The following is a 26657-nucleotide window of genomic DNA, read 5'->3' as shown; positions in this document are numbered from 1 at the left end:
AAGGAAGTGAATATGTATTTTCTTTATAAGGTACATCACAGCCTTCTTGCACTTGGGAACACTAGACAGCACTTCAACTCTACTTCATTTTAAACAGTGAAATCACCAGCAGTAAACAAAAATGTGAAAAAATATGGCACTAAATATGCCATGAAAAGGACATCTTTTTACCGTATGAGAGCTGAAATGAGAGGCAGAAAGATGACTTAAGTTTTCACCACCACTCTGAGCATATGCATATTCTACAAAATACTTTGAGTATTGATTTTGGAGTTACAAAGACATCTTAGTGACTAGGTGAGTCACAAATATGGAAATCCATCAATAATGAGAATCTACTGTAACTTGAATAAACTTAACAATAAATGTGCAAAAACAATATGAGAAAAACTTTAAAATACTCCTGAAAGACACAAAATTAGACTTAATAAACATCCCTTGTTTTTAGATAAAACGGCTCAGCATCATGAAAATATTAGTTCTCCCTGAGTTCATTTTTTAATGTAACATTGTCCCAATAAAAATAATACCAAATGTTTTATAAGACTTGAGAAGTTGGTAGTATAGTTCATATAGAAAAATAAATATGTGACAGTAACTTGAAAATACCAAAAAAAAAAAAAAAGATATGAGAGGGACCTGTGATAACACATGCAACACGATAACATCTTCATGCTTAAAACTGGTTGGTGTTAACACAAGACAGGAGACCAATGGAATAAAATAGTGTCTAGAAACAGACCCAAATATAAATGGAAGTTTGTGTATTACAAAGGGCTGATGTCCCTGAAATATAAAGAACTCTTAAAAATTGAAGGGGAAAAATGACCAAAAACATGGCAGAAAATAGGCAAAGGACATAAAAAAATATATAAGAATAAACCTAAAAGCTTGAAAAAGATGTTTAACTTCACTCATGTTAAGAGAACTACAAATTAAAACTATTTGGAGAACTTCCAAAAACATGGCAATGTGAAGTGCTAATGCAAATCCTTTCACAATAACAATTTTAAGACCTGGATAAAATATTTTTAAAAGTCAACAGGTGGGACTTCCCTGGTGGCCCAGTGGCCCAGACTCCACACTCCCAATGCAGGAGACCCAGGTTCAATCCCTGGTCAGGGAACTAGATCCCACAGCTGAGAGTTAAAATGTGGCAACTAAGTATCTTGAATGCCGAATGAAAGATCAATGCTATAGCTAAGACCTGGCACAGCCAAATAAATAAAAATAAATATTAAATAAAAGTCAACAGGTGTTTAAAACTACAATAAAAATGTTCGAAAGCATATAGGATATGGAGAGTTTATTCTCCAAAAACTGCATCTAGAAGAGGTAAGATTTGTGAGGTGGTGACACTCTGGCTTAAGGGCAGTTCCCAATTTTCACGGCCAAGGCCACAGAAAACTATAGGCTGACTGGCTCCAGGTGCCAGAGATAAGAGTGCAAGGCTGGAAAAGAAGTGAAAATTTAAAGATATCTTGGGAGCAAGAAACCACAGTCAGAATGAGTCATAAAAACTGAGTATTAACTGTTTTTATTCCTGACTGATCACTAAACTATATAAGCATGTGTAAGGGAGAACTCAGGGAGCTCTGTTTAAAACAAACAACAACAACAAAAAGGCATAAAACAGGAATTTTATAAGATAGAGCTGCATGGAGCAAAGTCTATGTGTTGGCTGCCTGTTAACTGAAATGTATTTGCAAATCATGTACAGTTTGGGCAGCAGTAATCTAATCCTGTGGGATTACCACATCAGGGGACAGAGTCTGAGGCTGGCAGTGCAGTTGAAAATTTAAACAAGGAAAGAATGAGCTTCAAAATCTGCCACCAAGATATGTAAACATAAGGGAACTACCCAAGGTGCCAGAATTAAAAAGCAGCAATGAGAAGCCATAAGAACAGAATAAAAATGTGAGCTGCTTCATACTACAGGAGAGAAAAGTTTGCAGTTTGAGTACAGCAAGTTAACTTGTTACTAGAATAGAAAAAAAAAAAAAAACAGCAGACCAGAAATAAACAAAAACCTCCCTTGAAGAACACAACAGGCTTCAATACTGCTAGAATATATTGCCTACGGTGTCTGATTTTGAATCAAAAAACTTAGTAGACATGCAGAGATACAAGAAAATGTGTTTCATTCTAATGGCTGAAATAATCAATAGAAACTTTGAATCTAGATGTTGTGTTTAACAAACTTCAAAGCAATAATCATAAATATATACAGGGAATTAGAGGAAAATCAATGAAAAAAATGAATAGGGAATCTCAATAGATAAAAAGAGATCTTAAAAATACAAAAGGAGAATTCTAGAGCTGAAAAAATATAACAAAGCATAGTAAAAGGACTGAACAGCAGGAGGAGAAAGCAGAAGAATCATTGAACTTGAAAATATATTGAGAAAAATTACCCAATTCAACAAAAAGAACAGAAACAAAAAGGTATTGGAGAAAAGTAAACAGAACCTCAGAGACCTGTGGTATGGTTTCAAACATTTTTAAAATATGTGAAATCGAAGACCTATAAGAGGAGACAGGAGAAGAGAAAAAACACATTTAGAGACAATGACTGATAACTTCCAAAATGTGGTGGAAAATATTAGCAGATTCCAGAAGCCTAAATAATCCTAGGCATAACAAACAAAGAAAACCACTCTGGGCACATTGTAGTCAAACTGTTAAAAAGATGATGATAACAAGAAAATCTTGAAAGTGGCCAAAGAACAGTGTGTTAACATTCCAGGAAACGATGACACAGTATTAATGACTTCTCAACAAAAGCTATGGAAACCAGATGTTGGAAGAACAAAGTGCATAAAAAAGGGAAAATAACAAAAACCTATAACAAGGAATTGTATATTCAGTGGAACTAGCCTTTGACAGTGAAAGTGAGAGAAACCCCGCTTCCAGTATGTTTGAGTAAACTCTCAGGAAACCAGTGGTCTTTTTTCTAAGTGGCACCTTGGCTAGGTTATAGTCCCCAGGAATTCAAACACTAATCTAGGTGGTGGTGTTCAGTCACTAAGTCAAGTTTGATTCTTTGGGACCTCATGGAATATTGATTGCATGCCAGGCTCCTCTGTCTTCTGCTATCTCCCAGAGTTTGCTCAAATTCATGTCCATTAAATCTGTGATGGATTCTATCTATTCTAACTATCTCATCCTCTCTCGTCCCCTTCTCCTCCTGCCCTCAGTCTTTCTCCACATCAGGGTCTTTTCCAATGAGTCAGCTCTTCACATCAGGTGGGCAAAGTATTGGAGCTTCAGCTTCAGCAACAGTCCTTCCAATGGATACCTAGGTGTTGAAATGAAGGTATTTTGTAGGTATAATTAAACTCCATAACTAGTTGTCCATAAAAGAGATTATCCTAGATAATCTGGGTGCTGCTGCTGCTAAATCGCTTCAGTCTTGTCTGACTCTGTGCGACCCCATAGACGGCAGCCCACCAGGCTCCTAGTCCCTGGGATTCTCCAGGCAAGAACACTGGAGTGGGTTGCCATTTCCTTCTCCAATGCATGAAAGTGAAAAGTGAAAGTGAAGTCGCTCAGTCATGTCCGACTCTTAGCGACTCCATGGACTGCAGCCTACCAGGCTCCTCCATCCATGGGATTTTCCAGGCAAGAGTACTGGAGTGGGCTGCCATCACCTTCTCCAGATAATCTGGGTAGGTCCGAGTCAATCAGTTGAAAGGCCTTAAGAGTAGAACTGAAGCTTCTCTGATGAGGAAGAAATTCTTCTTGTGGACAGGAGCTTCAGCCAGTGCCCAAGAGTTCCAGCCTGCCCTTGCTGACAGCCTGCCCTCTGCATGTCATGTTGGCCAGACTGGAGAAGATGAAGGTGAGGGCCGGGGAAGGATGTCATTTGACAGCCCCTCAGACGACCCTAGAGAGACAACTGATTCCATCTGAGGGATGCTGTACTGTGATCTTCAGAACTAACATAGGAATAACACATACCCTGCTACATTCCAGGGCTGCTTCTCTTGTGTGGGTTTCCTGGGATGCCAAGCTCACCATCTTCCAAAAAGAGGGACCACACTGGGCCATTCAGATTTCCAGGAATATTCTGGGGCTAGATGTCCAACCTCAGCCTCTTGCTTATGCCCTGTTTCCAACCCCCAGCCTCCAGAAGAGGACGATGTCTTACTGGAAGGCCTTTTTCCTTTACTTCCCAAGGGCTCAGATTTGCAGGATGGCAGTCCAGGGACTTTCAGTTCTGGGATTGCTCTGTGAGATTATTTGAAGAATGCTCTCCCTCCTCCTCCATTTTCACATCGCCTCTCTTTGTTAATATATTTAACCTACACCTTGTGTCCAGCAGAGAAACACCTCCTTTGCTGTTTTGCTGCGGCTGACACCCTGAGAAACACATCAAGTTCTACTAACAGCTGTTTCCAAGGCATGTCTCTTTCACATCTCTGCTCCCTGGACAATGATCTATTTACTTTCTCTATAAATTATCTGTATTCATGTTTGAATAATTATTATAGGTACCTCTGGGGCTTCTGCTCACTCCCGACAACACCCCCTTGGGTGTCCAGGCAAGGTGGCATTTAACTTGGTGTCTGCTTCCTAGGTGGCCCGGTGGTAAAGAATCTGCCTGAAATGTGGGAGACACAAGAGACTTGGGTTAGATCCCAGGGTCAGGAAGATCCCCTGGAGTAGGAAATGGCAGCCCACTCCAGTATTCTTGCCTAGAGAATTCCATGGACAGAGGAGCCTGGCAGGCTACAGTCCATGAGGTCAAAAAGAGTTGGACATGACTGAACACACACAGATCATCATCACATCATAGGTTGCAGTCAGGTAGGCCTTCTCTGAACCCTGCAAGAGAATGTCACAGCAAAAGCTTTGCTTACAATGCAAAGGCTGGGATGCCTCCGGGTCCTCGAGGTGGCCTTTTTCACTTGTGAGAAACTCTGCCGTTGTTTGGATTTACGTTGACTGCTGAAGAGTGTCATGAGGTTTCAACCCTCTGGGATATTTTTTGAAGGCACCACCTAGCAATTCTAGTTATCAGGAATCTTCATTTGTGTTCCTTTGCTTCCAGAGGAAATTTGAATATAAATGATTCACCTCCTGCCAAGAATACAATACTTGTATGCGAGTCTTCCCAATACTTCAACCTTTTCTGTAGAACAAAGTAGACACTGTCCAAGGTAGGAATTACACCCTACAGTGGAGGTTTGTTGTTCAGTCGCCCATTTGTGGAGGTCTTTGCAACCCTCATGAACTGCAGCATGCCAGGCGTCCCTGGCCTTCACCATCTCCCAAAATTTGCCCAAGTTCATGTCCATTGAATCAACGATGTCATCCAGCCATCACATCCTCTGATGCCCTCTTCTCCTCCTACCCTCAGTCTTTCCCAGCATCAGGGACTTTTCCGATGAGTCAACTGTTCACATCAAATGACCATAATACTGGAGCTTCAGCTTCAGCATCAGTCCTACCAATGAGTATTCAGGGTTGATTTCCTTAAGATTGACTGGTTTGATCTCCTTGATGTCCAAGGGACTCTCAGTAGTCTTCTCCAGCTCCACGGTTTGAAGGCATCAATTCTTTGGTGCTCTGCCTTCTTTACGGTCCAGCTCTTACAACTGTACGTGACCATTGGGAAGACTATATGGCAGAGTAATATCTCTGCTTTGCCAGCAGAATAATGTCTCTGCTTTTTAATGCACTGTCTAGGTTTGTCATAGCTTTCCTGGCAAGAAGCAATCACCTTCTGATTTCATGTCTATAGTCACCATCCACAGTGATTTTAGAGCCCAAGAAGAGGAAATCTGTCACTACTTCCACATTTTCCCCTTCTATTTGCCATGCAGTGATGGGGTCAGATGCCATGATCTTAGTTTTAATATTCAGTTTTAAGCCAGCTCTTTCACTCTCCTTCTTCACCCTCATCAAGAGGCTCTTCAGTTCCTGTTCACTTTCTGCCATTAGAGTGGTAACATCTGCATATCTAAGGTTGTTGATATTTCTTGTAACTCACCCAGCCTGGCATTTCTCATGATGTGCTCAGCATACAGGTTAAGCAAACAGGGTGACAGCAGATAGCCTTGTCTTACTCCTTTCTCAATCTTGAACCAATCAGTTGTTCCATACAGGCTTTTCTAACTGTTGCTTCTTGACTGGCATACAGGTTTCTCAGGAGACAGGTAAGATGGTCTGGTATTCCCATCTCTTTAAGAGCTTTCCACAGTTTGTTACAATCCACACAGTCAAAGGCTTTAGCATAGTCGGTGAAACAGAGGTAGATATTTTTCTGGAATTCCTTTGCTTTCTTTATGGTCCAGTGAACATTGACAATTTGATCTAGAGATCCTCTAGATCCTCTTCCTTTTCTAGACCCAGCTTGGACATCTGGAAGTTCTTGGTTCACATAATGCTGAAGCCTAACATGCAAGATTTCAAGCATGACCTTATACTAGCATGGGAGATGAATGCCTGAAGGTTAGAACATTCTTTAGTACTACTCTTCTTGGGAATTAGGATGAGGATTGACCTTTTCCAGTCCTGTGGCCACTCCTGGGTCTTCCAGATTTGCTGATGTATTGAATGCAACACCTTGATGACATCATCCTTTAGGGTTTTGAATAGCTCTACTGGAATCCCACTTCCAATTTGCCCTGATTCATGGACCTAACAGTCCAGGTTCCTACGCAATATTGCTCTTTACAGCATTGAATCTTGCTTCTATCACAGTCACACTCACAACTGGGTGTTGTTTTTGCGTTGGCTCCATCTCTTCATTCTTTCTGTAGTTATTTCTCCAATGATCTCCAGTAGCATATTGGGCACCTACCGACCTGAGGAGTTCATCTGTCAGTGTCCTATCTTTTTGCCTTTTCATACTGTTCATGGGGTTCTCAAGGCAAGAATACTGAAGTGGTTTGCCATTCCCATCTCCAGTGGACCACATTTTGTCAGCACTCTCCACGATGACCTGTCCATCTTGGGTGGCCCCACATGGCATGGCTTAGTTTCATTGAGTTAGACAAGGCTGTGGTCCATGTGATCAGATTGGCTAGTTGTCCATGACTGTAGTTTCAGCTTGTCTGTCCCCTGATCCCCTGTCTCAGTGCCCACCGTCTTACCTGGGTGTCTCTTACCTTGGATACGGGTTCTCTCTTCACGGCTGCTCGAACAGAGCGTATTCAAATTCAAGTTGGACTTGAATCAGGGCAAATGGAAGTGGTCAAACTGGAAATGACAAGAGTGAACATCGACATTCTAGGAATCAGTGAACTAAGATGGACTGGAATGGGTGAATTTAACTCAGATGACCATTATATCTACTACTGTGGGCAGGAATCCCTTAGAAGAAATGGAGTAGCCATCATAATCAACAAGAGTCCGAAATGCAGTACTTGGATGCAATCTCAAAAATGACAGAATGATCTCTGTTCGTTTCCAAGGCAAACCATTCAATATCAAGTAATTCAAGTCTATGCCCCGACCAGTAACGCCGAAGAAGCTGAAGTTGAACAGTTCTATGAAGACCTACAAGATCTTCTAGAACTAACACCTAAAAAAGATGTCCTTTTCATTATAGGGGACTGGAATGCAAAAGTAGGAAGTCAAGAAACACCTGGAATAACAGGTAAATTTGGCCTTGGAGCACAGAATGAAGCAGGCCAAAGGCTAATAGAGTTCTGCGAAGAGAACACACTGGTCATAGCAAACACCCTCTTCCAACAACACAAGAGAAGACTCTACACATGGACATCACCAGATGGTCAACACCGAAATCAGGTTGATTATATCCTTTGCAGCCAAAGATAGAGAAGCTCTGTACAGTCAGCAAAAATAAGACCGGGAGTGGACTGTGGCTCAAACCATGAACTCCTTATTGCCAAATTCAGACTTAAATTGAAGAAAGTGGAGAAAACCACTAGACCATTCAGGTATGACCTAAATCAAATCCCTTATGACTATACAGTAGAAGTGAGAAATAGATTTAAAGGACTAGATCTGATAGACAGAATACCTGATGAACTATGGATGGAGGTTCGTGACATTGTACAGGAGACAGGAATCAAGACCATCCCCAAGAAAAAGAAATGCAAAAAAGCCAAATGGCTGTCTGAGGAGGCCTTACAAATAGCTGTGAAAAGACGGGAAGTGAAAAGCAAAGAAGAAAAGGAAAGATATATCCATTTGAATGCAGAGTTCCAAAGAATAGCAATGAGAGATAAGAAGGCCTTCCTCAGGGATCAGTGCAAAGAAATAGAGGAAAACAATAGAATGGGAAAGACTAGAGATCTCTTCAAGAAAATTAGAGATACCAAGGAAACATTTCATGCAAAGATGGGCTCAATAAACGACAGAAATGGTAGAGACCTAACAGAAGCAGAAGATATTAAGAAGAGGTGGCAAGAATACACAGAAGAATTGTACAAAAAAGTTCTTCACGACCCAGACAATCACAATGGTGTGATCACTCACCTAGAGCCAGACATCCTGGAATGTGAAGTCAAGTGGGCCTTAGGAAGCATCACTACGAACAAAGCTAGTGGAGGTGATGGAATTCCAGTGGAGCTATTTCAAATCCTGAAAGATGACGCTGTGAAAGTGCTGCACTCAATATGCCAGCAAATATGGAAAACAGCAGCGGCCACAGGACTGGAAAAGGTCAGTTTTCATTCTAATGCCAAAGAATGCTCAAACTACCGCACAGTTGCACTCATCTCACACACTAGTAAAGTAATGCTTAAAATTCTCCAAGCCAGGCTTCAGCAATACATGAACCGTGAACTTCCAGATGTTCAAGCCAGTTTTAGAAAAGGCAGAGGAACCAGAGATCAAATCGCCAACATCCGATGGATCACTGAAAAAGCAAGAGAGTCCCAGAAAAACATCTATTTCTGCTTTATTGACTATGCCAAAGCCTTTGACTGTGTGGATCACAATAAACTGTGGAAAATCCTGGAAGAAATTGGAATACCAGATCACCTGACCTGTCTCTTGAGAAACCTGTATGCAGGTTAGGAAGCAACAGTTAGAACTGGACATGGAACAACAGACTGGTTCCAAATAGGAAAAGGAGTATGTCAAGGCTGTATATTGTCACCCTGCTTATTTAACTTATATGCAGAGTACATCATGAGAAATGCTGGGCTGGATGAAGCACAAGCTGGAATCAAGATTGCCGGGAGAAATATCAATAACCTCAGATATGCAGATGACACCACCCTTATGGCAGAAAGTGAAGAAGAACTAAAGAGCCTCTTGATGATAGTGAAAGAGGAGAGTGAAAAAGTTGGCTTAAAGCTCAACATTCAGAAAACTAAGATCATGGCATCCAATCCCATCACTTCATGGCAGATAGACGGGGAAACAGTGGAAACAGTAGCTGACTTTATTTTTCTGGGCTCCAAAATCACTGCAGATGGTGACTGCAGCCATGAAATTAAAAGACGCTTACTCCTTGGAAGGAAAGTTATGACCAACCTAGATAGCACGTTAAAAAGCAGAGACATTACTTTGCCAACAAAGGTCCGTCTAGTCAAGGCTATGGTTTTTCCAGTGGTCATGTATGGATGTGAGAGTTGTACTATAAACAAAGCTGAGCGCCAAAGAATTGATGCTTTTGAACTGTGGTGTTGGAGAAAACTCTTGAGAGTCTCTTGGACTGCAAGGAGATCCAACTAGTCCATCCTAAAGGAGATCAGTTCTGGGTGTTCATTAGAAGGACTGATGTTGAAGCTGAAACTCCAATACTTTGGCCACCTGATGCGAAGAGCTGACTCATTGGAAAAGACCCTGATGCTGGGAAGGATGGGGGGCAGGAGGAGAAGGGGATGACAGAGGATGAGATGGCTGGATGGCATCATCGCCTCGATGGACATGGGTTTGGGTGGACTCAGGGAGTTGGTGATGGACAGGGAGGCCTGGCGTGCTGCAGTTCATGGGGTCACAAAGAGTTGGACACGACTGAGTGACTGAACTGAACTGAACTGAACTGGAATCCCATCACATCCACTAGTTTTATCTTCAGCTGTGCTTCCTAAGGCCCACTTCACTTCACACTCCAGAATGTCTAACTTTGACCACACCATCATAGTAACCCAGTTCATTAAGATCTTTTTGTACAGTTCTTCTCTGTGTTCTTTCCATCTCTTCTTGATCTCTTCCGCATCTTCTAGAGACTTTAATATGCCTGTAAATTGCCCTGTTGAGAATGCAGAATCCTGGGCTCCACTTTCAGGTAGTTGAATGCCGAAGGCTTGGGGTGGAAACTGGCATTCTGTATTTTCAACAAGCTCCTGGGCAGGATCTCAGTAAATCACACATAGGGAACCAGTACCTGAGCAGGTGATCCAAGAGGAAATACTCCTGACTGTTATACATCTCCCTCCCAGGTCTGAGCCCCAAATACCCTCCAACCAGGGCCAAGGAGAACTTAGCCTCCAAGACGCAGAGCCAGTTCACTTCTTGACTGTTAGGCTCGTAGTCCCTACAGAAGGTCCTCTGGGCACCTAGAGTGAAAATCATGCCTTCCTCGCAGGCTCTCATGGGGATGAATGGCTGGAGGACTTGGAACAAGGTGAGGCACACAGTGAGAAATCTTTACACCTCAGCTGTTCTACAGCCGTTACCTTGGCTACTGGCATCAATAACTCTCCCACCGAGAGATGGCAGGGGCCTCCTGAATCCTTCTACCCCCATACCTTGTGAGGAAGAGACCACCAGTTAAAGCAGCCAAGATCCATGCAGGACAGATTATAACCATGCACTCAGCATCAGCACCAACCTCATTTCACCTAATCTCCCCGGCACTGGGAGGCTTTCCCAGGGTTCTCACCCCCGGCAGCCTATGGGTGCACCCCCCAGCAGAGAGCCATCCTCCGCTGAGAAGTTACCATCCCATCATCCTTCTCTGTGAGTTTCCTTCCTGTGTGCACTGTAATCCCCAGATACCCTTTCTGTCATTCCAGACATGTGCCGTGGTCTCTCAATAAGCTCCCTCCTTCCAGGCATTGAGTGGCTGATGGAGGCCCTTACCAAGCACCCCTTTGAGTCAAAGTGCTATGAATCTCCCCCAAGACCCCAGTGACTGTACTGAGCTTCAGCACACTTCCTGAAAGTTAAAGTGTTAGTCACTTAGTCGTGACTGACTCTTTTCAACCCCATGGACTGGTAGCCCGCCAATCTCCTCTGTCAGTCTCCCTCTAGGATTTCCCAGGCAAGAATACTGGAGTGGGTAGCCATTCCCTCTCCAAGGGATCTTCCTGAGCCAGGGATAGACCCCAGGTCTCCTGCACTGCAGGCAGATTCTTTACCATCTGAGCCACCAGGGAAGCCCACACAGCACACTTCCTGGTGTTCCCAAAACAGTTCTTCAGAAGAGAGTCAACCTTTGTTCCAGGAAGAAAATAGCTGTGTCTTACATTATCTTGAGGCTTTGTCCCAGCTAATTCATAAGGGTAGGAGGTCTTTTTCAGTGTGACAAGGTGAGCCAAGCACATGGTGGGTGCTCAGTACATATTTGTGAAACGGATGGACCTTTAGGCAGCCTTACTCCTGGGCTTCAAAATTCTCTCACAGGGTTATGTATACTATAGAGAAATAACTAACACTGGGCCTCAGCAGTGGCCAGCATGGACAGGCTGCTGCTTCCCCAGAAACCCCCAGGGCGTGGGGATTGGAAGGGATCTCTATGTTACCCAGAGTCTTCAGGAAGGCCCACCCTGTCCTTTCTGATTTGGCCTTTCATAAAGACGCACATGGAGCATGGCCTGGCCACACCTGACCCCTTAAACCAGCTGTTTGATCCCTACATGGTGGTATTTTGCATTGTATGTCCAATATCCTTTGGCTAGTATAACAATTACAGATGAGCCAGATGCTACAATCAGGAATAAAATGGGTCTGGTCCAGGAACACTTTTTGCCAACTTTCCCATCACTAGGCAGAGCTAAACCAAAAAGGAAGATTTCCTCAACTCACATTGGTTAGGGGGCAACCAATGAGATAACACGAGGGCGGGGGTGTTGCCTGCTAACCTCATCATTGATGGGGAGATGAGCATTTACTGATTCCTCAGTAGCCAACCCATCTGAGAGCTAGCCATTCAGGATAAGTGGCCTCAGATTGTTTCTCCCGAGACAAGCTGGGACCGGGGACCCTTTGCTGCAGTGCTTGCACCTGGACAAACGTCTCCTCCAGAAACAGTCTCCTCCTCCTCCTCCCACAAACTATAAGGGACTGAAAATAACTGCAGGCATACACAGTTGGGGCAAATTATGAACAATAAGATACAAAAAGGTCAAAACCCAACTGCTGCTTCAGTGTGCAGGGTCCTGCTCATGCTCCCTGCAAACAGCACCACCCAAGGGGCAGGCAGACCACCTAAGCCACCCCTCCAGCCCCACCCACAGATCCCTCCCACCCTCCCCTCTCTTGAGGCAGGAGCAAGCAAGGGTACCTGCTTCTAGTTTTCACTTCCTTGTGCAGCATGAGTCCCAATAAAGCCCTACCTGAATTCCTCGTCTGACCTCATCAATTTCTGTTGACTGAAGAGTCCAAGGACCCAAGTAGATAACCCTGCCCCACTGTTAAACTTCCCAGTGATTCTGCAGGGAAGAGGGGTGAATGAGGATGTCACGGGAGAGAGCAACAACCCTGGTGGCCTGATGTTTCACACCCCTCTGCCAGGTGTCTGGTGGGAGGATCTTGAGTCCCCAGAAGGACCTGGGGGCCCAGACTTCTGGTGTGACAGAGACCTAGCTTAAGTGTGTGCTTAAGAATCCACCACTGGTGCCAGCCTAGCTCTATGGTGGTGGCCACTTCTCCCATGCCTCAGTTTCTCCTTTCATTATTAGAAAAGTAAATGAATTGATTTATAAGTGTTTTGCAGTGTTTTGCTCAGAGTAAGTGCCCTGAAGGTAGTAACTATGATTACCAACAGGGCGCATATTTTCTCAGCAACTCTTTCCACATAACAAGCACTGCATGGGATTGTTATAAAGTACCTTCTAAGGAAAGGGCAAGCTTTAGCTCCCCCAAAGCACAAAACCCTCAGTTTGTTTGATCTGCAAAATCCTGAGCTTTCTTCTTAATAGGCTGAAGGCCTAACAGGGGAACTTCGGGGCAGATCATATGGCTAGAAAGAGAGCCAGAATCTGATCACAGAAGGTGGTCCTTGGTGAGTAGCAGAACTAGATTTAAATTAGAGGTAGGGAATTCCCTGGTGGTCTAGTGGTTAGGGTTCCATGCTTCTGCTGCAGGGAGCATGGGTTCAATCCCTCTTGAGGGAATAAGATCCCACATACCACACAGTGCAGCCACACACAAAAAAAAAAGAGAGAGAGAGAGAGAAAAGCCAAGTGTGCCAGTAGCACTCCTTGACTAAAACAAAACAAAACAAACTTGAGCTAGTTACTCCCCACTATGGGCCTCAGTTTTCTTATCTGTACAATGGGCAGGTTTGAGGAATGGGGTCAGATGCGTGGGAGGAGACTCCTGCCTCCAAAATTCCCTCAAGAGCCTCCCAGATCTGCTTCCTACAATCTCCCTCCTCATCCTCCTCCCACAACCAAAACAAGCATTCGTGGTAACCACGGTACCCATGCAACACACAGAGGATTTGAATTCACACCGGGCAGGAGAAAATGGTGGTTGTACCCTCACCCCAAATGGTAGGTGCAAGCCAGGGTAGGTAGGAGGTGGAACAGAGAAGAGAAGTGAAGAGGAGGGAGAGGAAGGAGAAAGATTGAAAAATAATGAAAGGAAGGAGGTGGGGGAGAGGCAGAAGAAAAAAGATAAATTCCTTTATACAGCTACTTGGTGAGAAATTGGAATTCAATAGAGAAGGCAAATTCAAAAGCTGCATTTCACAAAGAGTCAAATGGAAATGTAAAATACCCTTGTTTCCTCTAAAATGTGTTATTTACTGCTCTGTGGCACTGCCGGTGTGTGCTGTGTCCACTCACAGATAAGCAGGGTACATCTGCATGATTTAAATGTCACTCTGATCTTGTGAATAATAAACTGCGTGAAGTCATCCCAGAGGTTCTGAATCACTTCATCTGGAAACCTTTACTTCATCAGCTCAGCCTCCACTCAAGGGGTTGAAATTCTAGGTGCCTGTGACTTCTTGTTGTACTGTGTCATAACTCTAAGAGGGACAAAGCAAACGATGTTCCCTTTATCCACAGCTTTCAAACACCTCCATTCCGTGGGGGCCACCTCATCATATCAAGTAAGTTAGACCTGAGTAGTGTTCCATGTTTGAATAAATCACAATCTGTTTATCCTTTCATGTATTGATGGACATTTAGTTTATTTCCAATTTGGGGCTATTATAAACAAAGTTGCTATGAACATTTGTGTACAAACCAGTTTGATGATGTATGTTTTCATCTCTCTTGATAAAAAGATATCTAAGAGTGGAAATGCAGGATCATGAGGTTGGTGTACTTTTAACATCATAAGAAAGTGTCAGGTTGCTTTCCAAAGTACAAATGCATCATTGTACATTCCCACCAACTGTATGCTTGTTGCTCTATATTCTCTCCATATTTACTGCTGCCAGTTTTTTTAACTTTTTCATTAGTCATTCTAATGAGTGTGCAGTAGTATTTCACTGTGGTTTTAATTTACATTTCCAATTTGTAATTTGATTACTAATGACAGAGTACTTTTCATTTGTATATTTGTCATCCCTATATATTCTTTGGTGAAATGTCTGTTCAAATACTTTTCCCATTTTTTAATTGGGTTGTCTTCTTTATTATTGATGTATATAAATTTTATATATTTTGGAAATAATTCCTTTGTCAGATATATGTTTTGTGACTATTTTATGTCTATACATTTCCTTTTAAAATATTTATTATGAAATAATTTAAGATTTGCAGAAAAGTTGCAAAAATAGTCCAAAAAAATTTCCACATACCCTTCACCTGGGACCCATAAATGTTATTTTACCAATCACTATGTCGACTTTTTCTCTCTCTCACACACACACACTAATTCTTTTTTCTGAACCATTTGACACTAAGTGACAGAGATGTTACTTCTTTATCTCATACTTCAGTGTTGTCTAAATACCAGACCATCTTCTTAACCACAGTACAATTATCAAAATCAGTACGTTAACAGTGACACACAAGTATTATTAACACAATTATTATTAAACTATATTCTTGTTCAGAATTCATTGGCTGTCTCATGACATCCTTGACAGCAAAATTGCTGGAGCTGGATCCAAACCAACATCACGTTGCCTCTAGTTGTCACTTACTGCTCGTCTTCTTTAATCCGAAACAGTCCCTAGACTGCTTGTCTGTCTGCCCATTTGTCAGTCTATATGTTATTGAAGAGCATGTACAGTTAATTTTGTAGATTATCCTCTTCATTTTCTTGATGATATCTCTTGATTAGAAGAAACTTTTTGGTGAAGTATAATTTATTGTTTTTTCTATGGTTAGTGACTTTTGGTCTTGTCTAAAAATATTTTGCCTACTGCACAATCATGAAAATATTCTGGTTTTTTGTTTCTATGCATTTTATTGCAGCTTTCATATGTAGGTCTGTCTATGATCCATCTCAAATTAAGTTTCCTGTGTAGAGTGAAACAGGAATTGAGATTTGTTTTATTCATACACATCCTGATTTTTTACTACATTTCTTAAAAATGAATTTCTTTTTCACACTGAATTGCCTTGACACCTTTATCAAAAAATCAGTTGTATACACACACACACACACACACACACATATGGGCTTTGATTGAGACTGCATGAAATCTATAGATTAATGTGGGGGTCTTTAAATTATTGAAATTTCATAAACATATGCCATGATGTGGTATATATTTACATTTATTTAGGGCTTTAATTTTTCTTAGTAATGTTTTACAAGTCTTACACATAGAATAAAGAATTATGTCTATGATGCAATTGTAAATAATACTTTTAAAAATTTCATTTTTTATTGTTTTTTGCTAGCTTATATAGAAGTACAATTGAGTTTTGTATATTAACTTTGTGTCCTGCAATCTTATTAAATTTACCTATTAGTTCTAATATTTTTGTAGATTAAATTGGATTTTCTGCATACACAATCATGCTGTCTTTGAGTAATGACAGTTACATTCTTCTCATCTTTATGTCACTTGTTCATTCTTTTTTTCAGTATTGTACTGGCAAGGACTTTCAATAGAGACACTGATAGACGGGCTGAAAGTGAATACCCTTGCTTTGTTCCTGATCTCTTCAAATTTAAGTGTGATTCTAACTGTAACCTTTTCTAAGATGACTTTTATCAACTTGAGGAAGTTTCCTCTTATTCCTAGTTTTCTGAGAGTTTTGGTTTTGGGGTTTTGTTTTGTTTTTTAACATGAATGAGTGTTGGATTTTGTGACAGAGACCATCTGGCCTGAAAGCCTAGAATACTTACTATCCAGTTAGTATTTAAGACTGGAGAAGGAAATGGCAACCCACTCCAGTGTTCTTGCCTGGAGAATCCCAGGGACGGCGGAGCCTGGTGGGCTGCCGTCTATGGGGTCGCACAGAGTCGGACACGACTGAAGTGACTTAGCAGCAGCAGCAGCAGCAGTATTTAAGAAAAATTTTCTGATCCTCTTCTCTAGATAAAAATATAAAAGATATCCCTATATCAGTTTGGATCTAATCAAGAGGCAGAAACCACACAATAATTTAAATAGGAGGAGATTACTATAAAGATCATTAAACTTCACTCTGTATAATGGGCTCCAGTTTCATCCATCTCAGTAGAACCGATTCATTTGAATACATTTGAATCGGTTCTACTGAGATGGATGAAACTGGAGCCCATTATACAGAGTGAAGTAAGCCAGAAAGAAAAACACCAATACAGTATACTAATGCATATATATGGAATTTGAAAGATGGTAACGATAACCCTATATGCGAGACAGAATAAGAGACACAGATGCATAGAACAGTCTTATGGACTCTGAGGGAGAAGGTGAGGGTGGGACGTTCTGGGAGAATAGCATTGAAACATGTGTATTATCATATGTGAGGCAGAGCACCATTCCATGTTCGATGCATGAGACAAGGGCTCAGGGCCGGGGCAATGGGATGGCCCAGAGGGATGGGATGGGGAGGGAGGTGGGTAGGGGGTCCAGAAAGGGGAACACATGTAGACCCATGGCTGATTCATGTCAATGTATGGCAAAAACTATTACAATATTGTAAAGTAATTAGCCCCCAACTAAAATAAATAAATTTATTAAAAAAAAAAAAGATCATTAAACTATGATAAAAGGGTAACCATGAGATGTGAGAGAATCTACATGACACCCTAGGGCTAAAGGGGAGTAACCAAGGAAAGACAAACTTGGAATGGAACCCCTCTCCTCCCCAAGGCTAGAATTTAGACCTTGTTGGATCTGGCATAATTCCCCGCCAATGGGTGGCAGAGAAGGTCGCTGGCTTGCATAGGCCTGGGCTGATCTACAGTTGTTGGACCAGCAGGAAGCAACTTGCAGAATGCAGATGGGGTAAGCCACACAGGTGTGCAAAGAAAGTGAGGGCACTGCTGTGAGGAGGAGACCTAGAGCTCTGATGCTTGTGTCAGAGGGTTGTGGCACCAAAAGTCCCAGGAGACAAAGCTGGGGGGTGAGGGCATAGGGAAGCAGATGGAGTTGGAGCACCAGTACAGGCAGGATGGGCTGTGGCACTAGGTGTCCATGCTGAGAGAGCTGCAGGAAGGCAACCACCAGGTGGGACTGGGACTGAGACATCATCAAGGAGCTATGTGGTTTAGGCATAAGTGGGGGTGGGAGTGGGGATGGGGCAGAGACTGCTGGTCATTCTCATGCTGTCTCTGCTGACCAGTGGTGCAGCTGCCAGAAGAGGCAGAAGAGTCCCTTCCTGCTTCCTCTACAGAGTCAGCTTAACATCTTGCATTCTGCACAAAACAAATGCCTAATATTACAATGGGAAGCAGGCAATACTGGGGAGCTGAGAGCTAATGAACTGGTAACTGACATAGCATGGTTGAAGAATCCTGAACAATGGCGGGGGTATCCTGTACAATCATGTATTTGTCCACTCAATAGTCTGTTAGAGAATCTTGGAATAAGAGAAGTAGGTGGCTTTTAAATTTTTTTAATAGATGAAGAACCTGAGTTCCACATTAATTCTCAAAGTTTCAAAGATTTTAAGTAAAATTCTTGACTATATGTCAGAACAAGTCCAATGGTATAAAAAAGTTAATATTAAGTATAAAAACATGTAAAACCATCAAAAAAAGGAGTAGGCAACATATATATAGTGGAATTATGCATTCTAGGATTTCAGTGAATTGATTGAATCTCAGTGGGAAATGTTTTGTAAGCCTATAAAATAAATATTATAACTCAAAGGCAAGCCAACTGTGAGAAATATTTTCATCAAATAAACCAGAGAGAAGTTTCTCTCAGTATTGCACAAAAAGCTCAAAAAATTGAAAGGAAAAGCATCAACTTTAATATAAATGGGCCAAGAACACAAATAGATAATTCACCAAGAGGAAACACAAGTAATAAACAGACATGAGAAAATGTCCAACTTTACTACATCTTACTGTGATGCAAATTAAAACTATAATAGGGTACAGTCTATGCATGAAATTTGAAAGCTAGAATACGGGTGAAAAAATGGTGGAACTGTTAAATGATTGATAGCAATAGAAATTGCTAAAACTTCTCTTGGATTCACATGTTTACAACTCTGGAGTATTCCTACTTCTGGGAACATAACCTAAGGAAATAATTACCAAAAATAGGATGTGCATGTGCTTATGGCCATCATTTAAAAGACTGAAAAATGGGAAATAATTTAAATGTACATAAAAAGATCAGTAAGTGTGTAAATCATTCTATTGATTATGTATTTCATTTGGCCATGATCATGGCCAGTGATAAACGATTTGGCCGTGACCAGAAAAGCATTGGAAACTAAATAGCAAGCTAGGCTATCCCTCAAGACAATTAAAAGCAGAATAACGAAATTGTATTTACACGTTATTATGACTGTAAAAGAGAACATGTGTATGTGAAGAAAAACTAGAACATAACAAAGTGTAGAATTGATTTATTAAATTGATTTTTAAAGTTTATTATAATATGACTGGGCAATACTTATCTTTTTGGCTGTGCCACTGCTTTTGCCTGGGCTTTCTCTAGTTGTGGTGAGCAGGGGCTACTCGTTGTCATGATGCAGGCTTCTCACTGCAGTGGCTTCTCTTGTTGCAGAGCATGGGCTCGTGGGCTTCAGTAGTTGCCACGTAGACTCAATAGTTGCAGTTCCTGGGGTCTAGAGCACAGGCTCAGTAGTTGTGGTTCATGGGCTTAGTTGCTCTGCAGGGCATGTGGGATCCTCCCAGGCCAGGGATAGAACCCATGTTCCCTGCATTGGCAGGCGGATTCTTTACCACTGTGCTACCAGGGAAGTTTGGTTGTGGAACACTTTTTAAAAATGTGGTAACCAAAATGAAAATAATCAGGTAGGTTTACATGAGAAGCTCTAAGCTCTCACCTCTTTTCTAGTGATGCACTTCTCTATTAAGTCAGCATTCTCCTTAACTTTTGCTAATTCTGTAGAAACACATCATCCTGAGGCTTCGCATCATATTAAATGAGGTCTGCTAAGCCATGTCTCCTCTTCTGTACTGGGACAGCTGATTTTTTAGGACCCTGATGCAGAACATTATCCTTGTTCCTGTTACTTTTTTTTTTCTTGGTCTGTATTTTCAGCCCATCACTGAAAGCTCTCAAGCATTTCTTGGATCCAGATTTACACCCCTTATTTGCCATATTTCCTGAAAGCATGTTAGCCATACACTCAATCTATACTGAAATGTACAGGACACGTCCATGTGTTTCTCCCAGGCCCTGATGAGAATGTGGTCCTGAGCAGCACTGAGCCCCAGGGCAACTCAGATCTATTAATGAGTGCCTGTGATGGCATTCATGCTGCAATCCACTCAAGCAGCCTTGCATTCAGTACACATTTGTCAGCTTTTACAATCGCAAGGGTAATTGTCCTTTTGTTTGGGTGGAAAAGGAAGGTTTTAGTCTTAGAGGAAAACTCAGGTGACTTTCCCAGGTCAGGACCAGGCGTGGTTGTAAGCGGGGCCAAGTTTGCCCTCAGTATTCAATGTCTGTCATCCAGCCCTTGCCCCCTCTGATAGCACCCGCCCCCCCGCCATGATATCCACACCATGCCACCTTCACTGGTTTCCAGCATCATCAAATGCTCTCCTCAATCTTATCAGAACTTTTTATTTGACCCTTTATCCACATTCTAGCACCTGGAGTTACTGGCATTTTAAAAAGAACCAAAGATTTAAACTAAAAGGATGAAATTCTGAGAGTGGAATTGCAGGCATTGGTGGTCAGATACAGGAGATTTGTACAGAGTGAGAAGGCTCCCACCCACATAGGCCTTTTCGGCAGTCCCTACCTGTCCACTGCCTGCAAGGCTGACCTGAAGGAGGTGGCTCCCGGGACAAAGCAGCTTAGATCCACAGCACCACGGACCTCCTTGGGCTCTTAATGACATTTGGATAGAATTCATAACTCCACATTTCATTAATTTATTTTCCTTCTATTCTTCCAACTGCCAGGTAGGTGAGGGAAACAGAGGTCATCATCTTCATGGTCTGAGAAGGAAGCAGGCAAAGTGAGCCTTAAAAACTAAACATAATTGCCTCTCCCTACCTCAGGCATTTTTCCTCCAGATGATTTTACACTGACTAGGAGAATTTTTGCTGGGGAAACTGATGCATCATTGCTTCTCTCGTGAACCTTGTCTGCCTCTGCGTAAGTATTTTATTTCCCAAAAGCCACTCCTACAAATTGCCTTATCATTCACCAAGGATCTAGGCCATCTGCCAGGGTTGGCCGACACCTTTCCCTTACTGATAAGTGGACTTCTCTGTTTGCATTTCTACTTCTCATCTGCTAGTGTGGCTTATCTGCTTATCAGATTGTGTGTTCTTTAACATAATGGACACCATATGGCCCCCAGCAGAAGCAGCTGCCTTATTGCCCACCTTTGGGCACAAGTTATGTGCCTTTCAACACCAGCCTGTAATTACCAGGTTCCCAGGATGTCTGAAATGTTTGGACTGGACAGATTTTACATAATTAGAATAGCAAAAATTTAGTTCCTCTTGCCAGTTTTTAAAATGAAAGTACATCATACACACACAGAATAAATAACAAATTGTACATATACAGAGTAAAACTGAAAGACCTATGGCTACAAGCAACAACATCAGTGAATCTTAATATTGGTTGGGAAAAAAAATCCCAGACGACCATATAGACCGTAATTATACCATTTCTAAATTTTAAAACAATTAAAACTAAATATCACTGTTGTTGTTCAGTTGCTTAGTTGTGTCCAAGACTCTTTGCTACCCCTTGGACTGCAGCATGCCAGGCCTCCCTGTCCTTCACTATCTCCTGGAGTTTGCTCAAACTCATGTCCATTGAGTCAATGATACCATCCAACCATCTCATCCTCTGTTGCCCCCTTCTCTTCCTGCCCTCAATCTTTCCCAGCATCTAGGTCTTTTCCATATCACTGGGGAGTCCCTTAAGCCACACTTATCCAGGCTCTTGTTCTAACTCAATCCTTCTGGGCCTGGCTAGTATTTATCCTTTCATTTCTCTGGCACTGAAATCACAGGTGAACAGGTGAACAGAACTGGTCTCGCTAGCTTCCCTGGGGCCAGCTTTCCTCAGCGCCACTCTTCCCCCACAGACCCCTTCTCATTGCTTTAGTGAGTCCTGACTGAGACTGAAACAACATAGGATTCACCTAGTCTTCCCTCCTGCCAATCTCACCTGCCCCATCAGAATAAGGAAGTAGTGTCTTCTCCATCATGCCCTTTGCACTGTGGTCTTCCTCTTCTGGCACAAGGCTTTGGGTTTCTGAAGATCCTTATGCTGGGTGTCTGGATCCCATGGACCTGTGAGGACATCCCATTAGCTCATCAGGGATTGCCTGATGCTGATTGTGTCCTGCCTCTTGACAAACCTCAGATGAAGCTTAAGCAATAGGACAGATCCCCAGATGCCACCCCACTCAATGTGTCTTTGGCCAAATCTGGACCCTCTATCCTGGCAGCCAAAGATCTTGCTCCTAGATATATTTCCAGGCAAATTGATAGATACATCTTCTGTGGGCGCTTTCTGCTCATTCCCAGTCTCAGTTCATCTGTTTCCATCTTTCAGGTGCCAAAAGTTCTTCAATAATAATTATCGACACTCACATAATGCCCTATAGCCCAATTATGTGCTCAGTCCTATAGTAGATGGTCTACTTTATTTCATCAGATTCATTGCACTTCTCCAGCTTATGATCAATTTTGTAAGATCTTGTTTTCCCCTTCAGCTCTTAGAAATGGTCTCCATTTCAAAAACAAAGTTCAAATGGATTTTTCATATTATGCCTCAAAAATTGTCTTCTGATAGTGACTAGTACTACTTTCTCCAAAATCAGAATTCAAGATTCTTTAAAAGCTCTAAAATATTTCTGGGCAATAGAGGATAACCACCTGCTTCCTGTCTTCCCTGAGGACAAGCCAACAGGAAACAGCTTTTACTTGTATGGGAAATAACAGGGATTAGAAGAAATGCAGCATTTCTCAATAATAAGGACTGTAAAAAAAAAAAAAAATGCCCAGGGTAAACGATGTATATTGGAGACTTTGTGGGCTAAGGAGATCATGGTCTCATGAATTGTGTTTTTCTCTTGTGGTAAATTCAGGTTTCTTCCAGGAGCCCAAATGACCAAACAAAAACTCTCTTCTTCTCCATCTTCTGTGGCTTCACCTTTGTTTACTGATTCACCATTTCCATTCATTTGTTTTCCTATAACCAGAATCCTTTGAATCTGAACAATTTACCCTGACTTTTCAAGGAAGTTTTTTTTCTAGGCTTTGTGTCCCTTCTGTAAGATAAATGTGTGTACATATGTCTAATTCGTTATTTCTCCAGCGAATGGGATACACTTCATCTCTCCCTTCAGATCTGCATGATCTTGAAAGCTTGTCCTCTGAAGACAGTTTGCTCCATGAATAGACAGTTTGAGAGGTATGTTCAGGAAATGCCATGTACTTCAAGTCCTCAGAGAAGCCTCTGGTTTTCAGGCTCTCGAGGGGGATCTGCTCCTTCAGAGTTTCTTCCTGTAAGGGTGTTAATTTATGGGAACCCAGAGGCTTCTTGTCCCAGACAAGAAAGCTGGACTCCTCCTGGGACCTGTTCATCCAGAACCGGAGAGTGAACGGGAGATGAGATTAGGTCTTCATCCTTGATATGTGTGTCAGATATATGCCTTCTGTGGAGAAAGTGAGTTTGCAGAAATGTGGAGGCTTTGCTAAAAGGTTTTTTCTTCAAAAAGAGTTTAATCACCTTTGGCCTCAATAGTGGGCAATGAATACCAGCTGGATTGGTGGGTTTTAATTTTTGGTTCAGGGAATCTCTGATGTCTGGTGTGATAGAAGGAAACCAAAACTCTGCAAGGAGAATACACCATATCCCCAAAAGACATTTGTTTCTAAAACTCTCCCCCCTAAGATTGTAAATGAGTTTAATGGGATATATATATTCCCACCTTTAAACTTCAAACTCCCAGATCTCTGCTGTGTCCTCATGCAGTGTGAATTACACTACCAGTTTTAAAACAAAAAACAAAATCCCAGGAAGGAGTCCAAGGAGGCTGTTCGCGGTTAGGAGCGAGTCCAGATTTGACAGACGGACTTTGCTGCTTGCTTGCTCCTGGCTCGCCCCTCTTGCCTCGGAGAGCACGGCGATACGATCGAGCGGCTTCGGCCTCTTCCGGGACCGCCTTTGAGGCTCCAGAGCCTCACCTGACTTTCTCAGAGAGAGGGAGGCAACCGGCTCCTTCCGCTGCCAGCAGAGGAGGGTCCTGGGGCTGGAGCGCGTGGAAGCGAGCAAGGCGGGCGCTGCCGCCCAGAGAGAAGAGGATACGCTCCGCCAGGCACAGGCGCGCCGCGGAGAGCTCAAACTTTGGTGGGGTAAGGAATTTAGGGGCTCTTGAGCTGGTGGTTCTTGGGGCGCCGGCAGGTGCGCGGGGGACGCAGACTCCAGTATGAAAGTGGATTAAAGATATGCGCTCAAGGGACTAGGGTCGCGTGGCCCTCGGCTGGGCGCGGCGCTGTCGCAGACCCCGGTGCTGAAACAGGGGAGAAAGGGGCAGAAACAAGGGCCAGCTCTACTCCCACCCCGGCACACACATCCTTCCAGCATCAATAAAAGGACTAGAAGCCGTCCCTGCTTCCTAAATCGATCGCACCCCCTTCTACTCACGTCCCGCAGCCGCCGCGCTGGGCCAAGTCAGGCTGAGCCGTCGAGGTTGGAGGCAGAAGAAGCTGGTCTCCTTCAGCAAAAGGATGTCCACCTGACACCACCCCCAAGAAACCTCCCCAAGATACCGGGTACCCGGACGCCCCGCCTTCACGGCCGCCCGTCCTAGAAGAGGCTCGTGGCCGCCTCTTTCCCTGGGCTCCAGATTGGGGTCCCGCGCAGAATCTCCCCGAGTGTGCGCGGCTCCTGAGGAAGTTGTGACCACGACTTGGAGGGAGCAGGAGCCAACGGGAACGCGGACGGGGGTCGGGGTACTGCCTCCGCTGGACCCTACTCAGCCTTGAGGATCCGGAGACAGGTGGGCTGAGGAAGAGGCAAAGAATTAAAATTCTCTGGGGGAGTGAGCAGTCACTGTTTTTTTTAATGATAAAATCATAATCCGAGATCTTGGCTGCTCCGGCCTTACGGGCTTAAGAGGCGGGGTGAGGGCCCTCTGATCCTTAGCAATCCCCTAAGCGGATAATCACACGGGCTCTCTGGCCTCACCCTCAAGCGTTTCTCCCCAGCTCAGCAGCCGCCCCCACTCCCAATCCTCGAGGGGCGCGGCCAGCAACCCTTTGCGCTCCAGCCTTCCCGGACAAGGGCTGGACGACTGGAGGAAGGGCGGATTCATTCTCCTCTCCGTGTAATCCCCCAATTCACAGCTGCCTTATTTTATCCTGTTGTTGAGACTTTAAACGTTGTCATTCTGAAGTGGGTATCCCTAGTTAGACGCGGGATGTGGCCGAGGATGACGGGGGAAGCAGCAAAGAAAACCCCGAGCCCGGGTCTGTGGTCTCCGAGGCGGTGAACCCGGTGCCCGGGACAGGCAGTTCGCTCGCTCAGGGCTTCCTGCGACGGGTTCCACCCGCACAACTCATCTGGAAACCCAACAGCGTGATAGTGGGCGCGCCTCCCCAAATCTCCCAGAGGGGCGAAGCTGGGGTCGGCACCTTCCCTGGTACCTCCAACCCTGCCTGGGGCAGTAGCTCCCGACCTGGATTCAGGCTCTCTCCGGGAGAGTTCAGTCTCTCTGGACCTGTCCTCCAGCCTACCAACCTCCACACCCACGCGGGCACACACACTTTCATTCATAAAAATTGGCAACTGATATCGTTGTCTAGGCATGGGGTGACATACTTGAGTGAGAAATCACTGGATGGGGCGCTGGAAACTCAGACCAGGAGAAGGGAGGAGACCACTGTCACAGCCACTAGCTCTAAGCTTGTACGCCCAAGTGTCGGATTCTTGAAAATTCTGCTGGGTCAGGGAAGTGCGTTAGGATTTCACTGAACTAGTGGGAGAACTAGAGGATGTGGCGCTCTGTTCCGTCATAAATGGGGCCCTCGATGGGCGCTGGATGCCAGGAGAGGGTCACTGGATGCTCTTTGGGTGACTAGTTATGCAAGATCTCAGTCACTTTAGCAGGGACTTTGGCCAGGACTGCTTGTGCCTCTTGTCTGTGATGCTCCTGTGCTTAATGCGTTTCCTGTCCTCATTCACTATCTGCCCGCGGTTGCAACGTCTTGTCAATAATGGGGTTGCCATGACGACCAATTTCCCATTGCCATGGTACCCAGGAGGTAAACAGTTGAAAGCTGCAGAGGTTCTTGAGTAGCTCCCCCAGATCCTGCACAGGCTGAGGCTTTCCTGCAATTGTGAAAGAGGGATGGCAATGATCAGGTGCTGCCAGCGCTCACCCTCCCCACCCCCACTCCCACACCCGACACCACCTAGCCGCCTGTTCACCTGAAACCCTCTCTAATCCCTGTGGCCTGCAGGTTGGGATGGTCAAGCTTCCATTTCCATCCTCCAATTGTTACAATGAGGCTGAGGGGGAATGGTTTTCGCTCTGACCTAACTCATGTCTGCTGCTCACTGACTACTCCTTAGTACAAATCGCAAGACTAAGTCCTGTGGGAGACAGAATTAACTAAACAAACACAGTCCCTGGTCTCCGCACATCACGGTGCAGAGATGGCCTCCTCTCTGGACTGAAATAGAGGTGCTAGTACAGGAGAGTACAGAGGTGGGGATGACAGACCACCGCCACCCCTTCACTCCAGGGGAGGACATATTGGAGTTGAAACTAAGGAATTTCAACTGAGGAGCAAGAGGGGAAAGGTCTCTCTAGGTAGAGGGACTAGCAGGAGCAAAGACATGAATTTACTCTGCACAGGCTAGCCCTGCGGTAGCACAGAGGCTTATATTAATAAGATGGGTGGGGCGACACGCGGCCGTTAGCTCATGACAATTATCGCGAGATCCTGAGCTGAGGCCCAGAGCGTGTCCGTTA

General features: G+C 43.7%; 1 protein-coding gene and 1 long non-coding RNA gene across 6 annotated transcripts in view; one reads left to right on the top strand and one right to left on the bottom strand.

The window, feature by feature from the left end:
- LOC145503912 (uncharacterized) lies at window positions 1-26584 on the bottom strand. Of its 4 annotated transcripts, XR_014051896.1 has the most exons (8): window positions 26111-26584; window positions 25502-26011; window positions 24326-24685; window positions 21839-21963; window positions 20472-20646; window positions 7116-7206; window positions 4498-4603; window positions 1-3298 (listed from the first exon to the last, which is right to left on the bottom strand). It is a non-coding gene; the product is annotated as an uncharacterized LOC145503912 (long non-coding RNA). The 4 variants fall into 4 exon arrangements; XR_014051897.1 differs by lacking the exons at window positions 1-3298; window positions 4498-4603; window positions 7116-7206 and adding an exon at window positions 15816-16599; XR_014051898.1 differs by lacking the exons at window positions 1-3298; window positions 4498-4603; window positions 7116-7206 and adding an exon at window positions 19063-19298.
- The window catches only part of CNGA3 (cyclic nucleotide gated channel subunit alpha 3), a 38353-nt gene continuing 35443 nt past the window's right edge, over window positions 23748-26657 (top strand). The window contains exon 1 of one of the 2 annotated variants that reach the window (XM_081484532.1): window positions 23748-24680. The gene's annotated coding sequence lies outside the window, so the exon portion shown is untranslated. The remainder of the gene's footprint in view (window positions 24681-26657) is intronic. The other variant, XM_081484531.1, reaches the window with a different exon arrangement.

Source organism: Giraffa tippelskirchi, chromosome 4 (genome assembly GCF_054371585.1).
Source record: "Giraffa tippelskirchi isolate mGirTip1 chromosome 4, T2T-mGirTip1v1.2.pri, whole genome shotgun sequence".
In the NCBI taxonomy this organism is placed as follows: domain Eukaryota; kingdom Metazoa; phylum Chordata; class Mammalia; order Artiodactyla; family Giraffidae; genus Giraffa; species Giraffa tippelskirchi.
Note: the sequence above shows the minus strand (reverse complement) of the source record. Positions and strands in the feature narration are given on the sequence as shown.